This window comes from Mus pahari, chromosome 21, assembly GCF_900095145.1.
Source record: "Mus pahari chromosome 21, PAHARI_EIJ_v1.1, whole genome shotgun sequence".
Lineage (NCBI taxonomy): Eukaryota > Metazoa > Chordata > Mammalia > Rodentia > Muridae > Mus > Mus pahari.
Window position 1 is genome coordinate 37862210 of NC_034610.1, and position 13878 is coordinate 37876087.

General features: G+C 41.1%; 1 protein-coding gene across 2 annotated transcripts in view; it reads right to left on the minus strand.

Annotated features, from left to right (window-relative positions):
* Positions 1–13878, minus strand: part of Aig1 (androgen induced 1) — a 218212-nt gene that overhangs the window by 163897 nt on the left and 40437 nt on the right. The window lies entirely within an intron of this gene.

Below are 13878 nucleotides of genomic sequence, written 5' to 3' on the forward strand. Positions count from 1 at the left end.
ATACTCCTCAAGTTATTCCACAAAATTGAAACATAACGAATGCTGCCCAATTCATTTTACACCACCACAGTTATATTAATATCAAAACCACATAAAGACCCAACCAAAAAAAAAAAAAAAAAGGAATTATAGACCAATTTTCCTTAAGACTGTCAGTGCAAAGATTCTCAATAAAATAGCTGTAAACTGAATCTAGGAACACAAGAAAAGAACAACCTCCATGATCATGAAGGGTTCATTCCAGAGTTGCATGGATGACTCAAAATGCACAAATCAGTGTAAGCCTCCACGTAAATCAGATGCAGAAAAGGCCTTTGACAAAATCCAACACCCATTCATGATAAAAAGCCATGGAGGTACTAGGGACTCAAGGGACACACTTCAACATAGTACAGACAATTCACAGCAACTCCATAGCCAACATCAACTTAAATGGAGAGGAACTCAAAGCACCTCCACTGTAAATCAATAAGATGACAAAGTTGCCTATGTTCTCCATACCTACTTAATATACTACTTGAAACCTTAGCCCTAGCAATAAGACAACCAATGGAGCTCAAGGGAAAAAAAAATCAAAGTATCTCTCAATTTGATATCTATCTATATATCTATATACATATTATTTTAATTTTCTCTCTCTCCTTTTAACCTACAGATCCTTTGCATATGTATTTTTTCTTTTTTATTAGATATTTTCATTATTTACATTTCAAATGCTATCCTGAAAGTTCCCTATACCCTCCCCCCGCCCTGCTCACTTACCCACCCACTCCCACTTCTTGGCCCTGGCCTTCCCCTATACTGGGGCATATAAAGTTTGTAAGACCAAGGGGCCTCTCTTCCCAATGATGGTCGACTAGGCCATCTTCTGCTACATATGCAGCTAGAGACACAAGCTCTGGGGGTACTGGTTAGTTCATATTGTTGTTGCACCTATAGGATTGCAGCCCCCTTCAGCTCCTTGGGTACTTTCTCTAGCTCCTCCATTGGGGGCCCTGTGTTCCATCCGATAGATGGCTGTGAGCTCATATCCTTTGCATATGTATTATGGCTTCTAGCTTCCTAAGTGCGTTTAAGAGTGAGTTTCTGCTTATTATACCTTTATTCAGGTTCTTTTCCCTCTGAATGTTTTGTCCAATTCCAATGTTTGTTTTTGGTTTATCTTATTATTTTTATTATACTTTATTATTGCCCCTTAGAAGCTTGTTTATTTTCAAGTGAGAGAGGGAAATGGAGGGGGGTTAGATCAGGATGGGAGGGGAGGTGGGGGGGTCTGGGATGAGTAGAGGGAGGAAAACCATTATCAGGACTTATTATGTGAGAAAAATTTATGTGAGATAAAATTATGAATCTATAAATATTCTGAGTCCTCCAGAAAAGCCTGCAGTTGTCAAGAACACAGACTTTCAGATGAGTGAATACAGGTAATGACGTGCATATGTATGTGCACACACACACACAGCACACACACACACACACACACACTCATAAATGTGCAGATACGCATGTGCGCACAAAAAGATACACAGAGAGAGAGACAGCGAGAGCATTTTTGCGCCTACTTTAAATTTCACTAAGTTGTCTCTCTAGACCAGACATGATACACAAGGCCATAAGGCAGCAGAATTAAATGTGAGATAAATAGTGAAAATCCATTATCTTTGTTTGTCATAAGTATATGTCTTAGTCAGGGTTTCTAATCCTGCAAAAAACTCATGACCAAGAAACAAGTTGGGCAGGAAAGGGTTAATTCAGCTTACACTTCCACATTGCTGTTCACCAAGGAAGTCAAGACTGGAACTCAAGCAGGGCAGGAAGCAGGAGCTAATGCAGAAGCCATGGAAGGATGTTCTTTACTGGCTTGCCTCCCCTGGTTTGCTCAGCCTGCTCTCTTATAGAACCAAGACTACCAGCCCAGAGATGGCACCACCCACAGGGTACCTCCCCCACTTGATCACTAATTGAGAAAATACCTTGCAGCTGGATCTTGTGGAGGCATTTCCCCAACTGAAGCTCCTTTCTCTGTGATAACTCTAGCCTGTGTCAAGTTGACACAAAACTAGCCAGTACAGTATATAAGTAGAATTTGAAGCATCTCAATAAGGAATATTTGACCATGTGCATCCTCCTTCTAGAAAATTCCTATCTATAGGATAAAGAAGCAATACTGACTATCTGCTGTTCCTGATTTAATGTCAGAGCTTTGCCTCACTCATACTCCTGATTATCCAAATGCGCGTTGCTCCCTAGAATGCCAGCTTCTGCGGACAAGTCTTGCCATGGTTTGAGTCTGGCTTCTCCCCCCACCAAGAGGCATGTGAGGCTTATGCCCTAATGTTTGACTCAGGTCCCCTACAGTGGAAATCACTCCCATCATGTGGTCATCATAGCATTATGAATACAATAGCGCACCTTTTCAGGAATTCAAAGTTAGATCCACATCAAATTGAATTCCACATCAAAATAAATAGGATAAACGCTTTTCTCTTTGACACATGATCGCAAACAAAATAATGAGTCTGTTCTCCACACAGCTCACATGCAGACATGTTTTATGTTCAAGAACCACTGTCAATAAATTAGTAGTGATGCAAACAGCTGATTTTCTAAAGCAACCTGTAAAACCTCGCCCATTATAAAAGGATTAACTAATCAAACCCCTGCTGTTCCTACATTCCTCTTTAATTTTTAGTAAAGGGGGATTACAGTCTAGTTTTATATATATAATTACATTAACATAATTATCTAAAGGGGAGCCTCAAGTACACAGGAGAACTGTCTAGCTGAATACAACTGGAATTTAAGGTTGTGATCTGGGAATAAAATTAAGAAAAATATAATTTACATAATTTAATACAACTTAACGGATTAATTGAATTGTCCTTTTGTTGAAGCATCCAGCATGTGATGACGTCAATGACAGGACACATTCTGTGGTTGGAAAACAGCATGACTGTAAACATTATTCTAATACCAGAAGGTGAATGGTGACTAAATGAAGCCCAGCATTACCAGGGAAAATGAAGAAACGAGAGATAGGTGACCATAGTAGTGAGCAGTCTTTAGGTTCTCAAAAGCCACAGAGCACCTCCAGCTTTTCCTAAGCAACAAGGCCCTCTGGTCGCCATCACGGCGTTCTGGTCTACCTAGCAAGCAAATCCATGCAGTATAAAATGATGCATGAAAATCAAGTCATTTTATCGCCTGTCAGTACCACCCAATTACCACGACTTCCTTTGACTTCAAGTTCATCTAGAAATCCTCTAGCTTCCTTTTGGCTCTGTCAGAGTTATCGTGCCTGTAACAGAGAGCTTAGATGCTCTTGTCAGCCTGGATTTCTCTTCTCATCAAATATTATAGATGTATTTTAAAATGTACCCTATAATCATTAATTAATATAAATTCCTTTATTGAAAGTGTATTTCAATAAACCTGACAAACCCAAATATCTAAGCACTGTGCCAGGATGCCAAGGAACCCACACGTGCCTTTCCCTTTGAGTTTGAATTGCTCTGGTGATTGGAGGAAGGTTACAATTTTCTATGTTTTGGTCATCCTAGACTACATGCATAAACAACTAGACAAATATTTTGTGTATAACAGAGAAGAACAGCATTCTCTGCACTTAGGTGGCAATAAGGAACAAATCTGAAGGGGAGCATTAATGAACTTGTTTGATATCTTCATATCGACACAACATTGAGACTCGATTTTCTTTTTTTTTTTTTTCAAAAGAAAATCTGAATTGTTTTATTTTTCATAATTCAAACATTCCTTTGCTCAGGATAAACTGTGGCGAGCCATCCTCTCAGACACCCACAATCTCCAATTGGCTGGGGTTTGCCTTTTGTTTGCTTTTGGTAAGTTAGTCTTCCTCAGTTGGGAAGACTCTTATTTTCTTTGATGAATAATATGCCTTCTAACTTTAAGCATGAGCATCCCTGAGCGCAGGCACATTTGAAAATATGATTACTTCCCCAAACATAAACAGTCATATGAGGACATTTCTCAGGCGTTTCTTTATAAATTAATAAATGCTTACTGTGGGAAACTCGTGTGGACTTCCACGTTTTACTTTTACACATTTTTCAGTGGTGATCTCTGCTATAAGTAAGGCAGAAAGGAAAGCAGTGAAAATAGGCCAGAGATGCAGCTGTGCATTGCATGTGTCAGCAGTCTGCCTGACCGCCCTGGAAGACATCTTCCCTTTGCATAGAATGCATATGAATTCTCTGTCATCTGCTTCAGCCACCTCATGAACTGCTGACCCATTATCAAACTTTCTCTCTTTCTCACGCCCCACCCCTACCCCCATGTGTGTGTCTGCCTACCTGTCTGTCTATATGAAGTACCCTTCTGCACAATGAAGGGAGCAAGGGGTGATAACCACTGGTTACTAGAGGATTTGCAGTTTGAAAAGACATCAGGATGGGAAAAACACAGGTTTTGATGCTGATCTGTCAAACGAATCAAGAAACTGGGAGAAAACCAATTCATGGGGGTAATTTTTTTTTTTCCCTATAGTAATTCCTTCTTTCTCTTCCCTTGCTACCTGCATTAGTTACTTTTCTGTTGCCGTGATAAAATACCATGAACAAAAGCAACTCGGAGGAAAAAAACATTGATCTTGGTTTATAATTCCAGAGAGTGAGACTCCATCTGGTGGGGAGGCATGGTGTCAGGAGTGTGAGCCCAGCTGGGCAGTCAATGAGCAGAGACAGAACAACAGGGCCAGGCTATGAAACCTTAAAGCCTACTATAAGAGTTACTTTTATTTGCCTGATGTAACTTTTGTTCGTGAAGCTTACTGCTTCTGTCTGCTAGCCTAGGCCTAGTCCTGGAAGCTTCTGGCCTCTGGAAAAATCTAATCCAGGTCTAGAATGTTTTCAGCCTCTGAGACTTACGGCTGAATACGCTCACATTTTCTTATTCTTTCTGAGCTCTGACTGGCTGATTCTGACAGTTGAGCTCTGATCTGAACTCAGCTGTTCTGGCTCAAACTCCTCTCCACACTGACTGATTCAATATGGCTTATCTCTCAGGCTCTGACTGAACTGCTCTGCTTGGCCTCAAACTAACTCTAGCAATCTGTTCTAATTTTCTGGCTCCTTTTCACTCTCTGGCTCCTTCTGTATCCACCTGTGCCTAGCTTGTTTTCTCTCTGAAATCTGTCTCGGGAAAACTATCCCAGGAAAACTGCCTCCACCTTCTCTCTGCATTGCTCTCTTAAGCAGCTCCCCTTTCCTCTCTCTTCTCATTAGATAATGATGGGCAGATCCTAGTCTGTCAAATCTCTGATTCATCACTTTGCCACTCAATTAGACATCAAGTGTGCTTCCTTCTACAAACTAACTTCACCCTCATTGTTTAGGATTAAAGGTGCTTGCTACGAGTGTGTCTGTATTCCAGCCAAAGGGATTAAAGGTATGTGCTAACAGCTGAGCCACACCACAACTAGAAAGTTTTTTTCAGTAAACAACACAATCTTACAGTTTACAGTGTGATCATATATCGTACACCTCAGTAACATATTTCCTCCTGAAAGGGTCCACCTCCTGAGGGTCCATTCCCTACTCAGATAGTACCACCGACCGTGGACCAAGTGATCAAATATATGGGCCTATGGGAGACATTTCTCATTCAAAATCCACACTATTCCTTTTGCTTGAGGCTCTTCAGGCACAATAGTTTATCAAACATCATTGACCAGGTCCAAAATGTCAAGTACTTTTCCTGGACATGACAAAAACAGAGGGAACCTGTTGTGGCCAGGGTGGATGGCAACAGCTTTCCCTCCATTAGCACAACCTCAAGAAAAAAGTCTTTCTTGTTATCTTATTGTTATCTAGTATCTCAGGTATGATTCAGAGTTAGGAAAAATCACATGATAGTTATTAATACGGTTACTTGTGCTTAATGTTCAACACAACTTGGTTGACTATGTCAGTCTTCCTAGAAAGTTTCTGCTCACTCTGAGGGTATAGAAAAGTATACGAAAGTTCTTGTGAGTCTCTTACATTATGAAGGCACTTAGCCAGTCAAGGGTATTTTCAGGAGTCCTTTGCTGAACAACACAGTGACCCAGGGTGCTGAGGGTGGAATAAATCTGACTATCTGATAGGACTTACCACCACCTCAAATCCTTGTCAAAAAAAGAGTTGGATCCAAACATTACAAAAATTTATGAGTGGATTTAATGACAAGCGTTCTTGATAAAGCAGATCAAATGGCTTTTAGGAATTCACAGTAAAAAGTTTTTTGGCTAGGTATAATTCATTTATTAGGATATGTGCACGAATGAAATGTATTAGATCATTCTTGCTAAATATATATATATATATATATATATATATATATATATNTATATATATATATATATATATATATATATTATGGTTGTGAAGCTATAAACTGTGGCTTCTTAGAACCTGCAGTTATTTTCCACAGAGCACCAAGTACAATTAGCTACCTTTTTCCTTTTTTAAAAATGTAGCCAAGCCAGGCATGCTGGCGCATGCCTTTAATCCCAGCTCTTGGGAGGCAGAGTCAGGTGGATTTCTGAGTTCGAGGCCAGCCTGGTGTACAAAGTGAGTTCCAGGACAGCCAGGGCTATACAGAGAAACCCTGTCTTGAAAAAGAGAGAAAGAAAGAAAGAAAGAAAGAAAGAAAGAAAGAAAGAAAGAAAGAAAGAAAGAAAGAAAGAGAAAGAGAGAGAGAGAAAGAGAAAAAGAAAAAGAAAAAGAAAAAGAAAAAGAAAGAAAAAAATGTAGCCAATCCATGTGATTAAAAACATATTTTAACATATTTTAAATAATACATTGGGTAAGCCTGAATATACCATTGCTGAAGTGAGAAGACAAAGTAAGAAATATTTTTCTTTCTTAACAAAACAGGTACTTTTCAAAACAGTTCTATGAAACTCCACAAAACCATGGTGTCACTAGCACAAAACCATCTATCAAGGATAAGCAACAACAGTGCACGCCAACAGACTCTTGTGAGCCTTAGAAAAAAAAGACAAAATAGAATTTTTGTCTGGATTCTACAGACTACCTTTCCTTATTCTGATAAGGAATTAGAATTATTGGGCAGCTCAGGCTCTATGTGAAGGGTAGAAAATGTCAATAAGGCCAACATTGAGTCTGCTGGGTCAGAATGCTTGGGCGACATTTTGAAGAGCAAGCACTCCTCTAGGTTCCATCCAGCTTGGGTTTGTAGCACCATTTAACAGTTGCTACAACCATGCAGTGGGCAGCTCATCCCATCCGGGAAGTAAGGTGAGAATGTTGGGAACTCATTCTTAAGTGCTGGGAGAGGCAAAAAGCTCACTGAGCCCTCATTAGCACTGTACCCGGACCAAAGGGAACCCAGTGGTTAGAGGATAGAACAACTCAGCTCTTAGGTAATAGCACCCAGGGAAGGGAAGTGGTGAGAACTCTGGGAAACCCGAGTGGAATTGCTTGTTTACAGACAAGACTAAAATCAGAGGTAAGGGCAAAGGCCCCTGGGTACTTGATGTGTTCTCACAATCCCCAAGATAATAGGGGGTGGGGCAAAGCTGCAGTCAACACTTCTGCATATTCAGACATAAACATTAATGGCATCACTACATCTGGAGGCTGTTTTCCTTGGTTGAGTCAATACTGATTTGTTTTTTTTTTTTCTCCTGGGCATCTGCTCACTCTTTTTATTCCCTGGACAGAGGAACACTGACTCTTGTTTCTGTCTAGTCATCTGCACCTGTGTGAAAGCATTCCTCTTATGTTGTGGATTTGTTTGTAAGACAATAGGGACAGGGAAAGCTCCTTGGGCTCATTTGCCAATGCGATAACTCCTTCTCATTCACACCTTGATGCTTAGGTGGACCACTAATTTACATTTAAGATTCTTATTTCCTAGTCCGTCATCATCCCCACTGTGTGAATAATAAACAGAAAAGCAAAGAAACCAAGTGGGACTGAAGGGACAGTCCTCTTTGTCCCAACACAGCACAGGCCTCAGCAGGGCAACCCACATTCCTAGGACATGTGTTGGCATGTATGTATGAATCAAGTAAGACCCAGCATTAAAAAATATGGACATTCTCTAAAGGTTAGAGAGCACTTGATGTCTTTTCAAGGGCTGGAGGTCATTTCCCAGCACCCACCTCTCAAAACAGAGCTAAAAAAAAAAAAAAAAAAAAAAATCAGTATTTCTGAGAAGTCTTCCAGAACCATCTTAGACACAAGGCTTGTTTACTGTCCACTTCTATGTACATGCTAATGTGACTAGTTAGTAAGGCTAGTCTCCTTAAAGTAAAACCTGACAAATTCAAATTCAAATTCACTGCAGTGAGATCTTTCGATTAAGTCTGTCTTACAATAGATCATAAACGGATCATTTTGATTACTTGATTCTGAAGGGCTCTTCACCTATGAACTTTCTACCACTGGGAAATTAAACTCAACTCCTGTGAAGGGCCAAGCACATGGTTAACTCAACGAAGAGTGGACAAGGTTTTGGTTAATATATTTCCTTACTGTGGAGGAGTCACACATATGTGTAGACATTTGTGGCATGTGTTAAGAGAAATAGAGGAGGGCTGGTGAGATGGCTCAGTGGGTAAGAGCACCCAACTGCTCTTCCGAAGGTCTGGAGTTCAAATCCCAGCAACCACATGGTGGCTCATAACCATCCGTAACAAGATCTGACGCCCTCTTCTGGAGTGTCTGAAGACAGCTACAGTGTGCTTACATATAATAAATAAATAAATAAATCTAAAGAGAGAGAGAGAGAGAGAGAGAGAGAGAGAGAGAAAGAGAGGAGAGCTTTTTGGAGTCAATTTTCTCCTTCCACAGTGGATCCCAAGGATTGAACTCAGGTCACCAGGCTACTGCAGCAAGCACCCTTGCCTACTGCTGCAAACTAGGTTTGGCAAAGAACTATTAATTGACTAATGTTTTCATTTTCAATCTTGGAGGCAAAAAGAAAGAAAAGGAAGATTTATGTGAACAAGATAACAGCTAAGGCTTAAAGAAACTAGAAAAAGGGTTGATTTTAGATACTTAAATGAAAATGTCTGAAGTGTACTTTAAAGTTAAATCCAAAATTTACAGCATAAATTAAATGAGGAACTTCAAAAATAGTTCCCTTTAAGTTTCAAAAAAGAAGGAAACAGATTTGGGTTTTGGTTGTAATCTCAACTAGAATCAAATTAATTTCCATTGTGTGCTAGATTAACATATATTAAAGCTAGTAATTAAAGGCTGTGGAGCTGCCTCACTACCTAAAGGCACTTACTGCTCAGCCAGACAACCTGAGTTGCAGCCACGGGATCCACATGGCAGAAAGAAAGAATTAACTTTGCAAACTTGTCTTCTGATCTCCAGAAGCTATGGCAAGCTCCCCATATATGTATATACACACATACACACAACTAAATATAATAAAAACATTTAAAAATTTTTAGCAATTAATACTAATTAATTAACAATTGATATTTATATGCATTTTTCCCATCTAAGCCAACTCTTGCATTTAAAAGTCAACAAGAAAACGATGTTTGTTGTTTCTTGAATTATAGGAGTTTAGCCATCCAATTTACGTATACCTCAAAATCTTCAAAGATAGCTTAGATTTAGCTAATATAATAAAACCTCTTGGGAATTACAATGTTCTTTTTTTTTCTTGGAGTTTGCAATGAGGTTTCAAATTTAGCCTTCCTTGTATTTTTGAGGGGGCTACCATACAGTCTTCATCACACATATGAGCCTACAGTTGACCGGTACATGTACAATCTTTAAGCGTTTACAAGACATGATTACAACACCAGAAATAGTTACTGAGCAAACTGTTTTTGAAACTAAATTCAGTACGAAGGACAAGTTCCGGACAAGCTCATTTATGCCCATGAGGATTTGCACTGACACCCTGGATACCCATCCCAGGATAGAACAGATCCAAACCTCTGGGGCTTCCACGGACCCACCCCTTGGGGGATATTTACTTCTCCACATTTGGATGGCTGGGGCGGCATCTGGACTGGAGCAATGCAAGTCAGCACCAGGGCAAAGATCTACTGGTGCCTCGCCAAGATTTGATTATGGGACTCTTCAAGCTCAGCAGCTGCACATGAATAGAGTTGCATGGGCTTCAGTGGACGAAAACGGGTGGCAATCGGAGACATAGTTAGGATTTCTGAGAGACGCATTTTCAAACTTTTCAAGCTCGTTTATTTTCTTTTGTAGTTAAATGGGTATATACCGACTTTCTTAACTAAGATGGGATCTGCTGGCTCAAGTGTCGATGAAGTCATAGGAGACAAAAAGGTCTTCCCCGGACTGCTCCTAAGAAACTTCCGTGCCTCCAGACCACTTGGTGTCACAGAACTGTTTGTAACAATTCTCTGAAAGGGTGACAAGAGTTGAGAAGTAAACTGCTCATGGTATGAACAGCCTCCTGAGGATTAACCCTACAAAATGAGCTGCAAGACTCGGGGAGGGTTGGTGTGTCTGGCCATTAGCATCAGTAATCAAGACCAGCTTTGCTGTTTATGGGAATTGACACTGTAGTGGGTGATACACGTTATGTCAGGTAAGCCATCCTGCTTTGGTCCTCCAAGTCACAGTGAGTCAAAAGGACACTTTATCTTTGATTGGGATGTTTCATTGTTTTTTTTTTTACATACCCTTGGGGTAAAAGAGACCATGAGGTTGCCTGTGTAAGATCCAAACTTCTGCAAATCTTTTTCATTACTTCCTGCTCAAATAAAGCATTTACTGTCAGTTCACAATTAACCTTGTCCCTGGAGGAAGCACCAACGTAAAAATCTACCAATCCTAGAGGGCCTCAGAGTCTTTCCTGCTGCTTTGGTTGTAGGAGAGAGAGACTGAGGCAGGGGAGACAGACAGACAGACGGACAGACCATGGACCAAGAAAAGCTCTGGCCAAGAAATTTTTTCAGAACAGTTTGAGCAGAGGTGAAACATTCTACTGTTTTGTTTTTATGTTCTTTGCCTAAGACATGAAGCTTTTTCCAATCACAAACTGACCAAGAAGAGTGTGACACAGGAGGCCAGTACAAAACACCTGGGACAACTTTGGAAGATTGGCAGTCACCCTGTAACCAGAGAATAGAGCCTGGACACCTCTGTGGAAAACAGAGGGTTCAAAGCCCCACTTCTGCACCTTCCCCCTTAGGAGGCTCAAGCCAGGCCCCTGCTGCCCTGACATGGAGATGATATTGGGATGTTTCGCTGTGTTAACCAAGATGGTAAAGGCTCTTGCTTCACAGGCTCACCTTACTCACTTGACCTGATAAGCATCCTTAGGCTACAGATAGCTGTGGGCACTATAACCGTGTGCCCACTGAATGCTGGGCACGGATGCTAAGCTCAGCCTTCTGCAGCCAAGCGGGGCAACGTCTCTGGGCCATGAACCTCCAGGAGAGAGACATGCCTTCCCCAGTGATTTCTCAGAGCATCGCCACATGGAGGACAAAACACTGAGCAAGGTCTTTATGATGGGAAGACAGCAATAGTGGAGTTCGAGACCCTTCGGCAGAGATGACAGGCATGGAGAAAGGTAAGAGAGGGACTTAGGAATCTCTGAAGTCATTGCAAATGCACAGGGACACTGAAAAAAAAAATGAGGGGAAGTTACCTGAGGAAGGGAAAGGTGAGAGACAGAGAGAGAGAGAGAGAGAGAGAGAGAGAGAGAGAGAGAGAGAGAGAGATTTACTCTGAGTTAAAATGCTTATAGTTTTACATTCCTATCACCCATAAATAGACCTTGCAATAAAGTTAGTGGACTCTTAGAATAATTCATCTACCAGGGGCTCTTTTTTTCAACTCAAAATGATTCTTTTCGGGATAGAGAGATGGCTCAGCGGTTAAGAGCACTGACTGCTCTTCCAGAAGTCCTGAGTTCAAATCCCAGCAACCACATGGTAGCTCACAACCATCTGTAATGGGTTCCGATGCCCTCTTCTGGTATGTCTGAAGACAGCTACAGTGTACTCATATACATAAAAGAAATTAAAAAAAAAAAAAACACACATGTGCAAAATGATTCTTTCTGCATCAGAGCAAGGAGTGTGGTGGGACCTGGGCAGATACAAAGTCAATGGCAGTACCGAGGAGAGAGGACAAAAAGTGGAAACCTTCTCGAATGTAGAGAATCCCTACAAAGACTTTAATCAATATGGGGAGAGATGAAGGAATGGGGAGAGAATGAAACATATAGAAGGCAGTTTTAAAATTTAGGGAAATGGCACAGTAACAAGACTGGAAAAACTGGAAATAGTGACATCTGTGTCCATGCCAAGAGAAGAGAGCTACATAAACGCTAACTCTGCACACCGGATCCATCACTGACTCTAATTCATTCTGTGAATCTGCAGAGCGCTGACCACTTCCTGCATCCCGGGAAGCACTGTGCTGATGGAGGCACGGGGACAAGGCCTGCTGTCAGGAACTTACCAGGAGAGGTATCTGCACATGCTCGGAAGGTGTGACATCAGTTGCACTTGGTGGAGATGAAAAGTTACTCCTCTCCCTTCTGAATCACAGAGATAATTTCCACACACTGACACTTGGACTTCAAGGTATGATTCGTTTGTGCAGAAAGTACCTGTCCTTACAGTTTATGCTATGAGAATTCTCTCTTACGTGATTCATAGAAGGTAGTCGAATTTCTAAGATAAGATTTCACTATGTAGCCCGGCGTGGCTTGAATCAACAATTCTCCTGCCTCAGCCTCCAGAGTGCTGTGATTGATTACAGGTGTGTTTTAGCATACTGGCTCAGTATTTTAATTGTATAAGAACAAAAATAAAATTATATATGCCATTATATATATATATTTGCAACTATATATACAGATAATAATGATGATGATGATGATAACAATAATAATAATAATAATAAATGTGTGTGCAATATACATATAACTGCAAAATATTTAGGCAGGCGATTTTGAGAGATTGCCTGGACAGCTCCCATCTGAACATGCATGCTTTGAGATCTGCAGAAGGAAGGGATGAGGGAATGAGCAGGCTTATGATTGGACCCTAAGGATCTTCTGGCCCTTGTGTTAGGCTCAGGAGCTTGGGGCTACTTCAACCATGAAAATACAACTCAGCACCCAGAAAATGGCAGCTCAGCGTTCCGAACAGGGAGGTCTCTGCCAACACAGTCTTGGCAAGTGTGGGAAAGAGCCCACAGCAGGACTGAAAGAACTTTCCGACGCTTCTCATGGTGAACTTGGACTCGGTACGGATGCCAGCCACGGCCCCGAAGCTTCTGTCTGTTCCAGAATCAAACAACAGAAAATTCTCAAACTGCATTACATAAGATACTTTCTCTCACAATCTCAGATACACAAAAAATTTCCTCATCCTTCTGGCCACACACGAGTTAAAAATCTATGGTGTCTCATGGGGCCTTTAAAGAAACATACTTTGTGTGCAGACAATGGAAAATTAGCGGACTTGTGAAGGAGGCTGAGCTACGGAGGGAACCTAACTGAAAACAGAAAAAAAATCAATGGAGCCAGACAGACCCAAACATCGAGCGTCATCTTTAAAGTAACACTCGCTAATGGTGCCACTGAGGAAGTCCAGTGTTAGCGGATGTTGATTTCCTTTTCAGTTCGAAGTTGACCCAACAAACAATTATTATTTTAAGTTCAGGCTGCTCAAGAAAGTGTCAGGGGCTGAACCATGTGCTCTGCAAACCCATCTGAGTACATGCGGCACATGCGTCTATACATGCACATGCGTCTATACATGCATCTATGCATACGTGCCCATGCACACGGGTGCCTCAGAAGCCATACTCCAGTATCTCTTACTGGTCTGATATTCTGGCTGGCCAACCAGGCTCAGAGATCTCCGTGCCT